General features: G+C 44.3%; 1 protein-coding gene across 4 annotated transcripts in view; it reads left to right on the forward strand.

Annotated features, from left to right (window-relative positions):
* Window positions 1-19,894, forward strand: part of RABEPK (Rab9 effector protein with kelch motifs) — a 60,563-nt gene that overhangs the window by 13,126 nt on the left and 27,543 nt on the right. The window lies entirely within an intron of this gene.

Consider the following 19,894-nt stretch of genomic DNA (forward strand, 5'->3'; position numbering starts at 1 on the left):
TGTACACTTGAATATTTCTTTGCCTTTGCAAATATTATAGGAAGGTAGATCCAGGAGCACAAAGTAAGTTGACTAGTCTGAATTCCTAAAATGGCGTCTTGTGTCTTGGCCATCATATACTGGATTAGCCATATGGATTTCAGAATCCCTGCCCAAACCCTTGTGCCAGACTGGTTGGTGGGATGTAGTGGGGGAGGCTTTTGAGTGGGTGCAATGGAGTTGTATTCTGGAATGGCTGATCTCTCCAGCTTTGAATGCAGCCCTGCTGAAGGAGCACCCGATTGTCTCCTTGCTACACATATGATTTGCAGATAAATAATGCTCCTGTGCACTCTTCAACATTCTGAAGTACTTCACTATTCCACCTGTTTCTCTTCAAAACGTCTTGCTGTACCTATGACCAATCAATCATACCTTTTGAAAATTATGCTGCATAATATAAACTCAATTGCTCTTTATACTACACCAGAGGTCTTCAAACTTTTTGATGCCGAGACCCCCCTGTCAAAATATTTTAGGCGTAAGGACCCCCTCCTGACAAAAATTTCTAGAACTAGGTACTCCTCATCATTGACAACTAACGACGACCATGTAAGCCCCAAATTCCCACAGCGAATCATTTTTACAGTGGGGAAATAATATTAAACAGTGTTTATCAAATGAAAGATCAGTGAGCGTGAGTGCGTGTTCAAAGGTGTGGCTAAAATCAAAAGGCCTCATTTATAAGGAATTGGCCCAGGGCAGCGCCGCAAGTCTTCTTGCTGCACTGGCCATCGCCAATGTGAAAGGGCAGGAATGCATCTTCGTTATGAAATATGGTGCATTCCTGTCCTTTCCACCTGCGTTGACGCATAAATTGCTGCCTAGCACCAACGTAGACAGGATTGTTTTTGTGCAGGAAGGTGCCCCGAGAGGGGTTTTCCTTTTTCCATGTGTGCTGCAGAATGCAGCACACACGGAAAGAGGAACAAATAAGAGGAGACATGAAAACAGGTCTCCTCTTTACGCCTGCTGTGGGGAAAAGTAAGGTTTTGGAGCTGCCCCAGGTGTACATGGTTTGGTAAATCTGGGGCAGCGTCAGAATCCATGGGTGTTGCGTGGGAACACCCACCGCAGCGCCCATGGAACTCCTACTTGACAGACTAAGGCTAGGCAGCGACTTGTGCTGCTTTGTCTTACTCCATATGTATGAGGGCACTCATAGCCATGCAGGGTGACTTTGTATTGCCTCATAGATATGATTGCGAGGCTTGTGCTGCCGGAGCTTTAAAAAAATTATGCTCCGGCGGCTCAAGCCTCTCATAAATCAGCCCCCAAATATTTTGCTATTTTTTTAGGTCTTTCACCATCAGGTAGCTACATATAAAATTATGGCTAGCTTAAATGAAAAATACATTTTAAAAGTTGTTACTCAGTAGGAAAGGCACTGTAGTACATTAGGAAACATCTATTGGTTAATGCACTGCAGAGGTCTGTGTCTGTATCCAGAGAGCCACAGAATTTTGGGGCAGATTTACAAGCCCCATGTGCCTTCTTGCGCCACAATTGCATTACTTTTTTTGACGCAAAGGCGGCGCAAACAATTTGGCAATTTACAATGTTATGTATCTAGGGAGATGCGTCACGTTGCAAAGCCCTGCATCACATTATACCTGCACCAGGTATAATGTATGCAGGCTAGGCGTTCCCACGCAAAAAGCCATGTAGAACTAACGCAGTGAAATTTACAACATTCCACTGCGTCGCTATATGCCTTCACTGCTTCAAAATCCCTACGCCTGCTCAGACCAGGTGTAATGGTTGATGAGTGTGAGACTCACCTATCTGTTGTGGCACATTGCTGGAGTTGCGTCACTTTTATGAGCAATTCCAGCGACGCGTCACTTTTGTGCCAACAGATGCGTCAGTACTTCTGACGCATCTGTTAATCTTTGTGCCATGGAGCACTGTATTGTAAATACAGCGCATCAATGGTTATGCAAGGACATTAGGCACTGATGCAAGGAAACTGACGCATCTATGCAGATGTGCCAGTTCCTTGTAAATCTGCCCCTAAATTTGGTTGGTGCACTGGGGAACACTGACTTGTTGAATTTTAATACTACGAGGTCACAGACTGTGACAGAAAGCACTGTAAAAGTGTAAGTCATTATTTTATTCTTGTTTCACACACATTATAAGGTAGACTGCTACAAACTGTGCAAATAGTTTTAGGATATAATGGAGCTTTCAAAGTGTAGATTTTAGTAATACCAGACCATAAGTAATGTATTTTTTTTGCATAACTATCCCTTTAACACCACCTCAGAGGTACTAAGCAATTAAAAGCATGCACTTCACAGGCCACTTTCTAACTCTTCTTGCTACCACTAAAAAAAATATCTTTGCCATCACAAAGCAATTAAAGCCAGAACCACTCCCACTCACCATTTACATTTGTAGATTACCTCAAAATACACATTTGCATTTGATTCAGCTAAGCAGGCACCCTGGCACGAAGGATTGTTTCAGGCCCAGCCCAGCCTCTTGGTTTCACAGCACAGGAGACAATTAACTTCAGCTGTAGCATTTTAACAATGCTTCCCGGTTTTCAAAAAGTAGAGCATGTTTTAAATTCCAGGCAGAAGTGAGGCCTGGAAATGCGCGACCCCCTTCCCAGGGCTCCAGGGCCCCCCTGGGGGTCGCGCCCCACAGATTGAAGACCTCTGTACTACACCGTGACCTCGCTGCGTATGCGTCTCATAAAAAAACATTTAGAGGGCTATGTTCCACTTCCTGAGGAGCACCACGGCTTTTGTCTGTAAACCCAGGCGACTGATAATTTTAGTTTGTAAGCATGGCAGACTTGATTTACCTGAATGACAGTGTTGACACTAACCTCCTCTTTGGGTCTGTGTAAGTGCCATGTCAGCAGCAAAGTTGCATTAGTATCCATATGATCAATGTCCTGGAAGTAGTAAAACGTAGCATTGCCAAGGCTCGTAAATTGTCATAACTGGCATCCATATTCTAGCCTTTACCTTTCTCTGTTTCCAAATGAGGCAGAAAAAAATGACAAGTGTGGTGCCCTGCCATGATCACTTACAAGCACATTTTGTGAGAACATCAATTCCCGTCTGTTGCACAACCTTTTCAGGAATTATTGTTAGATATGTTATACATCTGAGAAGAATTCTACCCCTTCTATTTTTGTCAGGTTGATGTAATGGCCATCAGAAACAAAACCTTGATTAATGAAAATTGCAGCCATGTAGATTCTATCTTGTAAAGGATATGCTGTGATTTTATTACTGCCAGCAGCAGGGATTGCTGCAAAACTCCAAGGCTCTTTAGTACAAGGGCGTTAGTGTGGGGTTTAATGTTTTTAGAGAAGAAGGAAGGAGCAGTAGAAATGAGTAAGGGTGATCGAAATGGCACAAGAATCTATTCACCAAACAGCAAAATTAACAAAAGGGGGATGAAGGAGGATGGTTTTTTAAAAAAAGAGATTATAATTATTAGAAATTATGCCACAGGTCTCTCCTGATAAGACAAATAGTAAAACCTTGCATTATATCAACAGTTAGCTTTTAAAATGGTACTGAGGTCCTGGTAAAAGACAATCAAAGTTGTAATGGCTTGGAAAAATGAATATATTTATGAATTCTAATAAACACTGGAAAAACAAACAGTAAGGTGTGAAAAGATGAACACTGCTTTTGAGGAGAAAAAAAGTGGTCTAGGTTGTCAAGGAGTTATATGTGGTACTCCCTTTGATTTCTCTCTATAACTGACATCTAATTTGCTTCATTTTCTTCAAGGAGCAGCGTTGGAGATAGAGCATGCACATACATTTTTAACATCAAACCAAAGTTCAGAATCTGAAACCCCTTATTGTAAAGCTCAGCAAATAAATAATTAGCAAAAATCAAGGAAGATAATTTGCTTATCATATGGAGAAGCTAAGATCAAAATAATTATTGTAATATATCTAAATAAAGGATCAGTTGCTAGAAGATTATAATTTAAAAAGTTAACAGAATTGACAATACAAAATAACGTATTACAAGATTTATCCAGCAATCTTCAAACTCATCTGAAGAATTCTATATTATAAGTTAGTTTCATTTTATAAAAAGTGACTTTCTTATTTTACCACATATGTAGAAATGTACTGTATTTTGCTAGACTACATGTTTTTTTTATAAAGCACTGTTCTGACAGATTATGTATCAGCTTTACACTTGAATGGTTAAGGAGCTGATCTGTGACTGTGGAGTTTGTTTTTGGAGAATCTCTGTGATGGCGTTGTTCGGTCACCCGATTGCCCCCCCAGTCCGCTGTGAGTGTGGAGGCTATTATTTCAGTGGCATAACTCTCTGCAGTTATGCTCCATGAGGCAAGTCAGGAAGGTGGCCCTTACAACTTATTGGCAAGTCCCATTCGCATATGTTATATGTGTCTTCAGTTTGGGTCTGGAGATCGTCATCTAACCGAGATAATCTGTGTTGGTGTCATATGTCATTTTAGGGTGCTGGTGCCTGATTTCTGAGCAACAGGACATTTACATGAATGTTAAAGTAGCCATGGTACTCTGTTGACTGTTGAGCTGTTCCTCTCTGAAGTGTGTAAGAAACAAGATTATTTAATCTGTGAGGGAGAGCGAGGCCATAGTCTTGGTGTGAACTGTGATTCAGTGGCCACCAAGGTAAAACATTCTGGATGGCACCCCTTAAAACTAAGTTTTCAAAAAGAAGTAAATCAATGCCTCCTTAATTCACACTATCTTTAAAGGAAAAGAAAATGTTTTGCAATTAATTGAAGAGAAAACGTTATAATACCAATGACAAACTTATATATAAATCCACATTCATGAATTTTCGCAAATCTACACACAAGGCATACTCTGATTATTTCCCTGCACATAATTCAACAGCTTCTAATACTTGGCGATAGCTCTCAAAATGAGTCCAATCCTTACTATTAACCAAAGCTTTAGAAAAGAAAGTTACCTCTACCTTGGAATTGTGTTACGATTTGTCTATTTAGTTCAATGAAAAAGTTCAGGCCATTTATTCCAGTTTATCAGGAAAAGCTATTCTTATGGACTAAAAAGACATTCAACAGAAATGAAATTCTGTTATTTGTAACAAAGGCTCTCTCTTGGGGAGGGGAGTTGGCCTAATGGCTAGGGAGGTCGACCTCGGATCTGGGGAACTGAGTTTGAATCTCGGCAACGACGCTGATCATCCTGTGATTCTGGGTAAATCACTTTATCTCCCCGTGCCTAGCAAAAATGAATGTGTCTTCATGTAATGCAACTGGTGCTATGTAAAGTGCTCTGATACCCGATATCGGGTCAAGTTTGTGCTATATAAAATTCAGTTAAAAAAAAGGCCTCCCCAGAGGCTATTAAATGGTGAAAGAAAGAATTATGATATGCACCTATGCCGCATGCCCTTTTCTCAAGCAAGAAATCTGGGCATCAAACTCAACTCCAATTTATCATTTGTCCTCAAATGCAAAATATCTCATCTGTCTGTTTCATGAAAATTAAATCTTTAAAAAGAAAATGCTTCACCTAGTTCGGGATAATACCTTGAAGACCATTGTCCATTCACTAGTCACATCGAGGATGGACTATCCTAACATCCTGTACCTGATACTCCCAGTGAACTTAAAGTACAGACTCCAGATTATCCAGAATGCAGCAGCTAGACTGATTCTGCGAATTCCTCTTCGTCACTGGTTACCAATTCTAAACACATCAAATTTAAGGCGCTATTCCTTGCCTACAGAGCTTTTTATCACAAAGCCCGGTTTATATTAGGAATAGATTTAAGCCTTAGCATCAATCTAGGTGGCTGAGATCGAACAATCTTTTGCTGTTACAGGTTCCTAAAATACGCAAAGTTAAAAAGGGTGCAGATCTTTTGCCTATCTTGCATCCAAACTTAGGAAGATCTCCCCATAGCCTTGTGGAAGACTCCTACGATATTCGTTTTTAAACTAAATTAAAGAGCTTTCTTCTTCAATAGGTTCCTCCTCAGTTCCTAGCTGCCAATGTTGCGAACTCTGCTTAGCGCCAGGACGCTTCTTTGAAGCAACTATGTGTTGAATGAGTGGTTTCTTATTCCTATTACTACAAGTCTGAGTGTGATTAACAAAGCATACACATGCAAAATGTCAGCACTGGATATTTGTGAATACATGGGCAGACCTGTCAATGATTGGTCAAAACTTCATACCACATTTTATTTTTCGTGGTAAAAATGCACCCCTCAACCCCCTCCCACCCCTATATCCTCTCTTGTAGGTGATGTTCCAAGAACCCCCGATAACTTCTTTTTTATTCACTGTGACACAGAATCCCTGGGAATTCACAGTTACAATGCATTGCACAATGGCCTGTCACCTGGAGGGTTGGCAGGAGTTAATTATCTTCCATCCACTTGCAGTTATTTTGGAGTGTGGATCAGGATAGTAATAATGAGCCGCAGATGACAATGGCCTGGATCGGGCCTGGTTCTCTGGGGTGTTAATAGAGAGCATGGTCTACATACGAGGAAAGCCTTTGGTTGTGGTTTAATCCCAGTCAGTCTGTCTTCGCTTTACAGGCGGGGACCTAACCGTAGTACCAAACATAGTTGGATTTCAAAGGGAGTTCCTTCATGTCAATATGACAGCCACTGGCTGAGAATTAAGAACTCCACACACCGACCCAGGGCAAGGTTTCCTGGGATTTTTTACAGTAAAACAATAGGAAGTGCAACAAAGGAAATCTGAGTTAGAGGTGGGAATTTTCGGAGGAGCGGTTACACCTGCCTACTATCTATTTCTGACTGTGGCCATGTGCCTTTCATGGCTCACCCAGCTGCCTGGGAGCTTCATGCGTGGCCAGGAAGAAGTCATCTGGCATCTGAAGAAACTGCAGCTCTTGGTTGTAGCCAAAATTGGAGAGGCAAAGAGGTCTGTCTTACCCTGGATTTGTGGCTGGAATACCCACAGAAGAACGCCCAGAAGATTGAAAATATTTGGCAGTACCAGCCTGGAAGGTAACTGACCCTGACCTCCAATTTTGTGTATATTGTGCTCTGACCGTGGTTCTTTTGTTCAGTTCTTTATGGAGTTTTGTAACCATTCTGTGTTTAATCTATGTCGTCGAATTACAGATCATGGTGAGGCACCCTTTTCACCCCCTCCCTCGGACCCTTTCCTTCCCCAATTGTGACCTGACACTGTGAGGAAAGCTGGCTCTGACTGTTCTGATTACGGGATCCCTACCGGTTTGTTTGACACTGACTTTTGGTGGCCGGTCTGCTGTGACCTGATCTACATTCGCTACCCCTTTTTAGGTCGAGCCTGTAACAGGGCAAATGTGCTGTTCTGGAAACGACTTTATGTAGGGCCTTTTGAAACCTGCCCTCACACTTGCACACGCTTGTGCGTGTGCCTTTTCTTTTGTCCTACGCTATTGGCCTTTGCGTGCGTCTTTTTAACAAAGACAGCACCCAATTGGCCAAAGGCGGGCGCATTGCTCCGCCCATGGCCTATTGGTGGCGGTTACCCGCACGGCGGCCATGGGGTTTCAAATATCTTGCCCAGACTCGGGTGCGATAATTGAAACCACATGGCTCGCGCCTATCGTTATTTTTTATCTCCCAGTCAACATGGAACTTGCTGGTTAAAGCATGAGGGGAGCTGCACTACTGTTGTGTATGCGGTGTACCTCTCACTTTACATCAGGAAATATTTACCACTACGGCCCACATTGTACCTATTCAAAAGGCACGTGTGACCCGCACTATTGCTCAAGTGGCGAGCGCTCTGAAGCTAAAGGAGTTTGAAAATAAATGAGAAAATGGGTGATTTAATCAAGGCTTGTTTCATAATTGGAAAGTTATTCTTCCTTCTATTGCTGTCCAGCTGTTCCCAACTATGCTGAAACATACACACGATTCTGAACTCATGTGACAGCGGGAATGCGCTGCTGTTGCTATGGTGATTGGACGCATACAGGCCCGGCTCCGCCCCAGAAACGACAACTGTGTTGAACGGGGTTTGCAGGCGTTTATATTAGTTGTGTTGGGCTGCAAATAAGTTTTGCGTTATGTACCCGGCACCTTCCGCAATCTGTCAATCACACCGGCTTCATCACTTACCTGCACGTTACCTGCGGCAGTTCTCTTCAGGCAGCACGTGAGGAGGCAGAACTTTTGCCCTTCACCGCCCTGCACACAGGTCCTAGCAGCTGTATACAAAGCTCTGGTCTCTTGAACTGAAACACTAGACGACGGGTTTAACTTATTGCTGTCCTTTTGGTGGCCATGTTTGATGTAGGTAAACATTCATGCCCGTGGTCTCGTAGGAAACTTGCGGGTGACGTGCCTTTCGTCGCTGTTTGTTTTCTGAGAGCAAGTTCTTTTCGGTTTGTACCGAGTTCTTGCTCTAGATCTCACTTGTAGGAGGAGTGGTTATTGCTTGGAGTGGCTTTGTGGCTTCATCTTTGGGAGGTGCGTGAAGTTCATCTGGTGGTTATACCCCGAGTTTGTACAGTGTGTGCTAGGTCTCTTTGTCCTGTGGAGGGATGTCGAGAAGCCTTTTGGGGTGGTTTCATTTATAAATACTGGGCTTTATCCAGAGGGGAACGGATCAGAACGAGAGCCATGAGACCACAAACAGTGGCACAATGGTGAAGAAATGTGTGCGAGGCACAGAGGAGACATAGAGACAACAAGACATTTGTTTCAGATTTAGTGTAGCTTTAAATCTTGTGGAATGACGAACTCAAACATTATTTCAACGTTAGGTGTACACGCTTCATCAATGTGCATGTAGGTCTACCTGCTCCTCTATCGAACTTGCAGATAACTAGTGAATTAGATTGATGTTTCACATTTGAGAGGGATTCTCTTATGCTATAAATTCCAAATCGTTGTGCTTATTTTGAACTGATCGTTATTCCAAGAAGGTCTCAAAGTGCTGGGTCAAAACCTGAGCTGAGTTAAATACGTCTTGAAGGGAATATTGGGTGCGACCCCGATCATTTCTCTCAATGCAGTGCTAAAACGTTTCGTTGCTTTCAAAGCTACAAATCAGTGCAGAACTGAATATGGGCTGGAAGGTTGTTCCATCACTTGGCACTTCCCCATTAAAAATATGTCATTCTTGCTGTGAAGAATTTATACTCTTTGTTTTCAAATGAAAGAAGTCCACATACTTAAGGTACAATTTCTTTATCTTCGGTTCACGTGTCAGTTTATTGTCAATAGAGGTGGGCGAACTGCTTACTGCAAGTTCGAGTGAGATGCATGGCTCAGTTCGACGTCCTCCTGGACAATAAGCTCAAAACCATCCCAGCATTTATGTGGCATTTTCCCATCTCCCATCTATAAAGTCATTGTCCAAGCCCTCTCGGCTATCGTGTAGCAAAGGAGTTGTTGCTAGACGCTGTGGTCTTTCTGCTGGTAGGCTGATAGATAAGTCTCATCAGAGTGTTGTGAAAATGATCATTGAGGAACATTATGCCAATCATTTTTACCGTGTCATCAGACGATTTGTAAATCATCAGCCAATACCATAGAGTTCAAGGGCACTCACTGATCATCTTTATATTGGAAATCAACTTATAGATACCTTCTGCGTGAGGAAACATATCACTAAGATGTCTATTTCCAATTGTTAGACAGTAGAAGATATCCATACCTATCCATACTAATGCAAAAGATCAGATATTCTCATCCAGATGAATTGTTGACCTATGCAGGGGTCTCCAAACCGGTCCTGGAGGGCCGGATCCATGCCAGATTTTGTGCATATCCCCATTGAGATACATGTAGTTATTTTAAAAATCTGGCATGGATCTGGCCCTCCAGGACCGGTTTGGAGACCCCTGTAATAGAGGGACAAATCCATGTATATGGAGCAATGAGAATGTCCGTTACTCATAGGGTGACATCCCAGACATGGTCCGTGATTGAAGTGCTCTGTAATAGTAATAATGTCTTAACACATCAAGTATTGCTCATGGCTACGAAAGAGAACTTCATTGACGAAAAAAAACATTTAGAATACAACTAAGTTGGGTTTCTGAAGAGGCTGTATATTGTGGCTACTATGTCATTATACTAATTATGCATAATGACTAAATAGATTTATGCCAGCGGTGTACACATGTTTAAGAGCAATGTGACGCATCATTGTTTTGAATAACAGGGTTGCATGCAGTTGCCAAAGATTACTTGACAGAATCGACTGTACAAAAAATATAACTAGATGAAGTTCAGGAAGGGTGAATATAGTGATTAGTGTTTTAATTATACATAATGACTAAATGGATGTATGCCAGCGGTGTCGACTTGTGTTTAAGAGCATTCCATTATAATTTTCTGTACTCTGCTCCGTACACAGAGATGAGGTATTAATGTATAATATGGGATTTATGTTTGTGGAAAGGAAATTGCTCATATATGTGCTCAGCACAAAAAGGTAAATCATACAAGATTAGATACACTGCCTTTTAAACTTGTCATGAAGCAATGAAATAATCTTAGAATAAAGAACCTGTAGTATTTGGTTGGACTGGTCATTTTGGACTCTTGGATTTCTGCAAGACCTTCTATGGGATGGCAAGATCATCCAGGACCTCTTATGTATCAGTTGATTCACAGCCAGGGCCCTTCTCTGAAGGTTTCAGTTGGGCCTCCTCAAATATAAGGAATCTCCTGTGAGATTGTCAGTTCCTCAAAGCAGTAACCATTAATCATAGCCACCTTAGAACAGAACAATTTGTGAATCTCTTCAATGAAGTTCAGTCCTCCTCCAAATGGCATGTGATTTAATATTTTTCTGAAGGTAATTTCCCATCTGCACTTCACAATGTATCAGAGAACCTTTCCGTCTTTGGGAGACATCCTTACTTTCCTTCTCAAGCATGAACTCTGACAGAGACTTTCGTATAGTTCAGTGAGCTCCATCCCTGTATTCTCTCATAGCTGTAATAGAGTTCTTTAAGTGTGGGCTTGTGATGGAGTGGGCTATATAGTGGTCCTTTTTGGTGTCTCCTGAGGCTGCCTGCACTGTTGATTGCAAAATCTTTTGGTTGCATTAAAAAAAAATAAAAAGTAAAAGGGCCTTCAAGTCGGCCATTACTAAACAGTGGCTTGATTCTGACTTTTATTTTTATATTGGTGCTGCTTAAATAATTTACCACATGTTTATCAGGGTAAAAGGCCAGCTGCTTGGTGTAATTTCTAGTTTGATTGAAAGTGTGATTTACCTAACTAAAGGGCCCATTAGGATGGTGGGCGGAGCGCCCCCGCCAGGCCGGCGGTAGCCACCGCCGGCCTGGCGTAGGCAAACCGCCCGCCATTCGTCCCGGAATGACCCCCCCGCCATATTAGTATGGCTGGGGGAAAAGCGTTTACAACGCAACTTTTACAACGCAATACCTTTACGACGCAACCATTACAACGCAAGTCATTACAAGCCGTACTTATGAAACAGACGAACTCATTGCCTATAAAACTTCTAGGAGACAATATCACATAATGATAAAAAACGCTAAAAAAGATCATTTTCAAGAAGCCATCAACCTTTCTAACAACAAACAGAAAGATATTTTTAAAATAGTTGATGACTTTATGAATCCCAGATTCCTTCGACAAGAGATCCCGCCCTCGCTTTCACTATGCAACTCCATAGCAAACTATTTTGAACAGAAAATACTTAACCTTACCAAAGACTTCCCAGACCCCCTAGGGCCCTTGTCTGTTGAAAACACAAATTCAATGAATAGCAAAACTCAGTTACATTCTTTTTCCCCTGTTAACCTCGATGAAACCCGTCAGGCTATCCTCTCCAGCAAGTCAGGCTCCCCTTTTGATCCCTGCCCCCCTCTGTTGTTACATGCTCTAGTGAATACTGTAAATCCAAGCATTAATGCCATTATCAATTCTTCGTTGGCCACTGCCGCCATTCCATCTGAATGGAAACTAGCCGCTGTAAAACCTTTACAAAAAAAAACCCTAGCCGATCCCACTACACTCTCTAATCTCCGCCCTATTTCGCTGCTCCCACTCCTTTTTAAACTCACGGAAGCAGCAGTAAACAAACAACTTACTAGGTATCTGGAGGAAAACGACATTCTACACCCCAATCAAGCGGGTTTTAGATCTAAACACTCCACGGAATCTGCATCGCTTCACACGGTGGAGACACTCAAGACAGCAATGGATCAAGGAAAAAAGGCCGTCCTGGTTCTGCTAGATCTATCGGCGGCCTTTGATACAGTCTCACACCCCGTATTAATTGGCCGCCTAGCAGAATCAGGAATAGCAGGAACTGCTCTTGAATGGCTGAAAAACTTTCTCAGCCACAGGAAGCAAGTAACGATACTAGGAAGCCATCGCTCAGATGAAAAAGTGTTAAAAACTGGGGTACCACAGGGCTCCAGTTTGAGTCCAATACTTTTTAACCTTTACATGACCCCTTTAATAGAGCTGATTACATCCTTCCACATCAGCACGATATCCTATGCTGATGATACTCAGCTCATCCTCGTCTTGGACAATAACACCACCAAGGCAGAGGAAAATCTGAGAGACTGTCTGGCCGCAACCTTTGAATGGATGAGAAATCACCATCTCAAATGTAATTCAGGCAAGACTGAAATCCTCTCTTTTGGCCAACAAAACTTATTTTCCCCCAAACACTGGTGGCCTCAAGATGCAGAAGTCCCCCCCGAATACCATCATGACGGCCCGGAACCTTGGGATACGGTTTGATGATGCCTTATCCTTCAGACAACAAGCAGGCACTGTGGCGGGGTCCTGTTTTAATATAATCAAGGGCCTTAGAAGGTTCTTTGACCTTCTCCCTCTGACAGCCAGGAAGACGGTAGCAGTGGCCCTTATCACATCTCGTCTGGACTACTGCAATAGTCTTTATGCAGGCTCCAGCAAAGCTGTACTGCATAAACTGCAGATGGTCCAGAACGCCACCGCCCGTCTTGTGCTGAGATGGCCTAGGAAGTCATCTGCCTCGGCTGCACTCAAGATCTTGCACTGGCTGCCCATTCACAAGAGGGTATTATTTAAAATCCTAGTGATCACCTTTAGGGCCTACCACCAGTTGGGCCCTATCTATCTGTCCAAAAGGTTTGGAAGATACGCACCCTCTCGCTCACTTAGATCCTCCAACCTAAATCTACTCATGACTCCTAAATTTAGGCTCGCCACAAAAGGAGGAAAATCTCTTGGAGTACTAGGAGCCAGAGCTTGGAACAAACTCCCACTTCAACCGCGTCAGATTCCGTCAGAGAATCTTTTTCGAAAGGCGCTTAAAACTTGGATTTTTAAAATCACTGACACTTTCTGTTTTGCTTTAATTTAAATCCCCTTTTCCAGACTTACTAGACATTTCCCTACTGATTTTTTATTGGCCCTGGTTGCTATCTCTTTGTGACACGAATGATTAGCGCCAAGATGCTCCGTGGAGTGTAAGCCGCGCTTTATAAAAACAATATTACATTACATTACATTACAACGACTTGCGCTGGGGGGCGCTCTAGGATAGGGAATAGTTTTAATTTACTATCCAACACCTTCCCTACTAAACACGGGGACTGGAGTTGGAATAGTAAATTAAACTATTCACTATCCAGCGCCCCCCAACGCAAGTTGTTGTAACGACTTGCGTTGTAAAAGTTGCGTCGTAAAGGCATGCGTTGTAAAAGCATGCATTGTAACGACGTACATCCATATGGCTGGGGGGTCCGTGGCGGACGGAAAGACCTCCGCCGCTTTTCCGCCCCGGTCGCCTTATGCCCGGGGCGGAAAAGGGTTTCTATGGTGGCGGTGTCTACCAGACACCGCCAGCCATATTAGGATGGGTCTTTTTAAATGCCTTTCCATGGCGGCAGGCATGCGGAGTCTGCATTGGGGGCCCGATGCGGGCCCCATGGACTCTGGGGGAGGTGGTGGGTGCACATGGGGGGGTACCTATAGTACCCCCCCCCCCCCAGCAATTCCATGCACAGCATGGCAGGCACCGCGCGCTACCTGCCATACTGTGCATGGAAATGCACTGCATGCGTTCCTGCGATTGTGGCGGGCTGTACTGAGTGCACCGCCCACCACAATGGTAGGAATGCAGGATGCGACCGCTACTGTGGCGGGCACATTCTAATGTCCCCCGCGATTATAGTGGGCGGACCCTAGTACCGTCAGGATGGCGGGCGGGCAAAGTCCGCCCGCCATCCTAATGGGGGCCTAAGTGCTTATTTACTAAACTTGTGGGATTTTATAGTTTGCTCTCCCCTCATTGGATAGTCCAGAATATTACAAATATTATATATAGTCAGCTGAATGAGAAGACTAGCTGAATTCAAGAAGAGACAGTTGCACTAAAATATTATTGTGCAGCCCTGTAGGTTATAAAACTGAAACTTGGTAGATTGAAGCTGCTTCTGTGTACTGTTCTATGGGTTGCGAGTATTGGACCATTCATTTTTATGAAATGGATTTCAATGACCTTGAATTGCTAGGTTCCACATAAAACAATTCCTTCATATTAGAAAAAAAAGTGGAAAAAAGAAAAATGATTTTCCTGTAAACAAATAATAAATATAATCATGAATAATAAAGTCATAAAAAGTCTAAATTTTAAACAAAGCCGACAACAAAAAAGTATCCACTCCTTTTGCTTCAATAGGAGTAACTATACGTTTTAAGATTTAAGCTCTGATATGAGGACTTACATTTTAATCCAGCGGTTCAGGATGTACTTGCAAATATATATAACAAAAGAGTATTTTTAAAAATACTAAAATCCAACTTCGAGGAGCGCCTGTGTGCCAAGTGTGCAGACTGATTATTTTTTGAAGGATTGCTACAATGCATTATTGATTTGAGGTTTAACAACAACACACTCACCGCTGTTTGGCGGGTCCGCTTCCCGGCGCAGGTCCGTTTTTAGCGCCATCTTGGATGGGGATGGTCGAGCATTAGCGCTGATTGGCTGGTATTGCGCTCTAGTCGCCAGGAGGACGCTAGGCGGATACTTAAGAGAGGTAAATCTCTTGCTCTTCCTCTACAGCTGGCAGTTGATCTGTGCATGCGCCTATTGCACCTCAGGAACCGAGCTGCTGCTCGCTTTTAATACTACCTTGTTTTTCATTTATTTTAGATTTTAGTTATTATCCCCTGCTTTTAACTAGCGCTGACAGCGCCTGGCCCTCACTTGCATTTAACTTTGGGACACTCACCGCTGTTTGGCGGGTCCGCTTCCCGGCGCAGGTCCGTTTTTAGCGCCATCTTGGATGGGGATGGTCGAGCATTAGCGCTGATTGGCTGGTATTGCGCTCTAGTCGCCAGGAGGACGCTAGGCGGATACTTAAGAGAGTCATGCAGACGCGCAGCGGATACGCGCTGCGGGGACGCCAGACTGACGCCGGAGTTACGCCAGAGTTCAGCCCGTCTGCGCCCGTCCGCGCTGAGGACGCGCTGCAGGACGGGCTGGACCCTGGGCTTTCCGGCGCACATCCTCCCCCTTCACTGGAGAACCTTTACGGTACTCTTCTTTCCCTGAGACCCCGTGCGCTCTGTTGCCATCATCGGCTTAGACCTGAAGTTCTGAGCCGGGCCCGTTTATGTCCCTCTTGCAACAGTTCTTTTACTCGTCCTACTCAGGCCCGTATTCATGCTATCCCTCCTCATTCCACCAGCCATATCTCTCAACCCAAACAGGGTTTTTTGGTCAATGCTCGTTCTCTGATTAAACATGGGATCGAATTTCATGACTTTGTCAGTCTGAGGAATCCTGACTGGGTCTTTGTTACAGAAACTTGGGCTTCTGAGTCCGCTGGCCATGATTTGCTCTTGGCCATACCTGAAGGATACACCTTCCTAAGGTTAGATAGAGAACGTTGTAGAGGAGGTGGAATAGCCATTCTTTTTAAATCTACTCTCTCCTGCACAATAAAACCTTTATCAGTCTCTACGGATCCCTTTGAGGCGCTATACTTTTGTATTACGCACACTCCGGTGAGTTCCTTTTCCGGCATATTACTCTACAGGCCCCCTGGGTCTAGAGCCAACTTTTGCCCAGAACTTTTTAGAATTTTAGAACCTTATTTTGGTAGGCCTCACTTTACCATTCTGGGCGATATTAATTTCCATTTAGAGGATTCTGCTTCAAAAGACACTTCCTCTCTGCTTAATTCCTTGGAGGCATGTGATTTTGTCCAACTCGTTCTCCACCCGACCCACCAGGCGGGGCACATCCTTGACGGGATTTTTTCCAACGATTCCAGACTAGAAGTCGGTTTACCGTTACCAATTACCTGGTCTGACCATCTAGCAGTCCCGCTGTCTTTAGACATTCCCTGTCCTGATGTTGCGATGGACATTGGCAAAAAACAATCTAAAAGGAGCTTCAAAAATTTCACCAAGGAGGCTCTTGCCCCTTTTATTTGCAACATCAGTATTTCAACTAAGCAGAAGGTGGATGAATCGGCCCAAGATCTCACTGATGCCATTATTAGAGCCGTTGATGAATTAGCCCCCCCCTCCTTGAAATCTGCAGCTAGACAGAAGCCATCTGCCCCCTGGTTCTCTGCCGATCTGAGGCTGCTCAGACAAAAATGTAGACAGAAGGAACGTGGTTGGCGTAAATCTTGGGATCACAAAGATAGAGAAGGCTATAAGAGTCTACCACGGGAGTATAAAAAGAGAGTCATTAAGGAAAAACAGGACTATTTTTCCAACCTAACCTGTTTTTTAACATCCTCCAAAGAGCTTTTTAAAATTGTAGACTCCCTCTGCTCTCTTCAGGTTCCTGACCCAGTAGTTGCTTCCCAGGAGCTATGTGATGACATATCGAACTTTTTCTATAAAAAGATAGACGATATTTACATAGCCCTAAAGTCGCAGAGGAACTTGCTCAGTTCGGAGGACTCCTCGCAAATTACACGACTGGAAGCCTGGAATGAAGACTCCCCTCAGTCCCTTGAACACTTCCCGGCTCTTACGCTAGAAGATCTCAATAGCCTGCTGGATAAAACAAAATCTTCATCCCCCCTTGATCCAGTGCCCCTTAAGGTACTTAAGAACTGCAGAGAGATTATTCTTCCCCCGATGCTTGAGGTAATGAATGGAGCCTTGGAACAGGGCATCTTTCCGTCACTCTGGAAGAGAGCCATCGTAAAGCCGCTTCTGAAAAAGACCACCTTAGACCCTGGAGTGCTGAAGAACTTTAGACCCATCTCTCTGCTGCCAGCCCCTGCTAAGATGTTGGAGACCCATTTGAATTTCCATCTTTCAAACTTCCTTGATACCTCTGGCTTCTTGGATGGGTCCCAACATGGCTTTAGAAAGCTACATAGCACGGAGTCTGCCTTGACGAAAGTCATGGACAACATCCGCAGAAAAGTAGATTTGGGTCTCACCACCGTACTGGTGCTGCTTGATCTTTCAGCAGCTTTCGACACCCTGTCTCCCCTGACTTTAACATCTAGGTTAAGGGAGGCAGGGGTAGTTGGTCCGGCGCTTAGCCTCCTGAGCTCCTTTTTACAACATCGAGAGCAGCGTGTCATGCTAGGTGAATACCTCTCCCCTGCCAAGTCTTTGCAATGTGGGGTGCCACAGGGGTCGGCATTGAGTCCGACCCTGTTCAACATCTACGTGGCCCCCCTTGCAAGACTTGTAAGATCTCAGGGGATGGAGGTAGTGTCGTATGCTGACGACACGCAGATTATGGTATCCCTGACCCACTCTGTTAGTGAAACTGCTTCTAACTTTAGGGCCTGCATGCAACTTGTTGCAGAGTGGATGGTCTCCAACTCCCTAAAGTTGAACGGGGACAAGACAGAGGTCCTGGTCTTTGGCAAGGACCAGGACATATGGTCGGGTGACTGGTGGCCTCCTTCTTTAGGTAGCTGCCCTATACCTACCAAATCTGCCAGGAACCTAGGCGTCATCTTTGACACCCAGCTCTCCATTGAGCTACAGGTTAACAGAACGGTGGCGACCTGTTGGGGTGTCATCAAGACCCTGAAAAGGATTGTGCACTATCTGTCCCCACAGGCGCGGAAACAGGTGGTTATTGCCCTTGTTGGCTCAAGGCTTGATTACTGTAACTCAGTATACGCCGGGGCCAACAAGGGCCTGCTTCAGCGTTTGCAGGTCATACAGAACGCTGCAGCGCGGTTTGCTCTCGCTTTGCCCTGGTTGGCTTCTATGACCCTAGCGAGGAAGAACCTCCATTGGCTCCCCATTCCTTCAAGGATCACTTTTAAACTCCTTTGCCTTACATATAAGGCTTTAACTGCAGGCTCGGCTGATGCCCTTGGTTCATTACTCACCAGATATGTCCCGAGCAGATGTCTACGATCCAGCGAGCAACACCAACTGGTAATTCCCAGAGCCAAGAAGGCTAGATGGGGGTCCAAAGCTTTCTCCATATTGGCACCTCTGATGTGGAATTCACTCCCCCTTGAAATCAAACTTCTTCCTTCCCTCGACCTCTTTAGGAAGTCATTGAAAACCTGGCTCTTTATTAAGGCATACCAGTAGGCTCTGTTTCTGTCTGCGATCAGCTTTTTATTTTGGTTTAGGCGCCTTGACGCCCACTGGGCATAGTTGCGCATTATAAATAATATTTCATTCATTCATTCACATTTGTCTAGCTTTTAGTTGGAAGTCTAATCATCAAATTAATGAGTTGACTGCTGTAGTTGAAGTACTGGTGTTAGTAGATGTGTGTAGAACAACTCATTCTCAAGAAAAAGAATATACTCTTATTTGCGATACCAAAGGGGATGATGGACGGAGCACTTGAGCAAATGAAACACTCACCCCAGTCAACTGATCTGGGTTTAATCCATCACCATTCTTTAGCTCACTCAGCCACCCCAGTTCAGACATGGCCATATGCAAATCAGTCTGACCCTGTGCCTCATGGGAACAGTCCAGCCAGAACTGCCAAGCCATGTCTTCCCTGGACCGGAAACAAGCATCCTGGGACCGTTTTCGGATTCATAATCCTCATCAGCCAGGCTATCTTGAATCCAGTGGTACTCTCATCATCCTCTGCTATGGCTGAGAAGCTACGCCCCACTGCTTTTAAGCAGTGTGAAGAATAGAAATATAAAATGATAATAATTTTAAGCTATTATCATTTTATGCTTCTTGACCTGTCCTGCTGCTTTGCGGGCGGGTGAGTGGGCGTAGCTGCTCTGCTCTCGGAGCTGGGCAGGGGAGGAATGGTTTGCCCACTCCTAAGTGCCCAGTGACTGTTTGGTCGACCCTCTCGGGCCGCCCAAACCACTCATGCGAACTTCCTTGTTCTCCATGCAGGCTGCATTACAGCCTGCATGGAAACGTGCCCACCCCTCCAGCCCCTGGCAGAGCGCTGTGTCACATTGCTCAGACCAATCACAACGCTGCATTGCAGCGTTGTGATTGGCTTAGGGGAGGGAGCCTGGCTGCCTGCTTCCTGTTACTGTAGTCGGAGACAGGAAAGCAGGAGCAGGGATGCCCCCATGTAACACCACCCGCCACCCCCATTCTCCTTTGCGACCCCCGCACTAGCCTCCCCACCCGCGAGCCAGCCGCCACTGCATTTGAGGTCCACGCGGCTTTCGATTTTCCAATAAAGTGGGCGTTACAGATATTTCACAGTAATTCACATGCCGAGGAGCTGGTCCCTCCAGGCAAGAGCTGTATTTGTTTTATCAAGCTATCCTACAAAAGCTAACTTTTGTAGAAATTTAACGTGTTGAATTTCATATTAATTAGGATGACAAAAGATGTGCAGTTAGGTATATGAAAAGTAAGAACCCCCCTGGCGCGGATGGGTATCTGGCAGATTTTCACCAGACGTTTTCAATAAAATTATGACACAAAAAAAAATGTCT

Source organism: Lissotriton vulgaris, chromosome 5, assembly GCF_964263255.1.
Source record: "Lissotriton vulgaris chromosome 5, aLisVul1.2, whole genome shotgun sequence".
Classification (NCBI taxonomy): Eukaryota; Metazoa; Chordata; class Amphibia; order Caudata; family Salamandridae; genus Lissotriton; species Lissotriton vulgaris.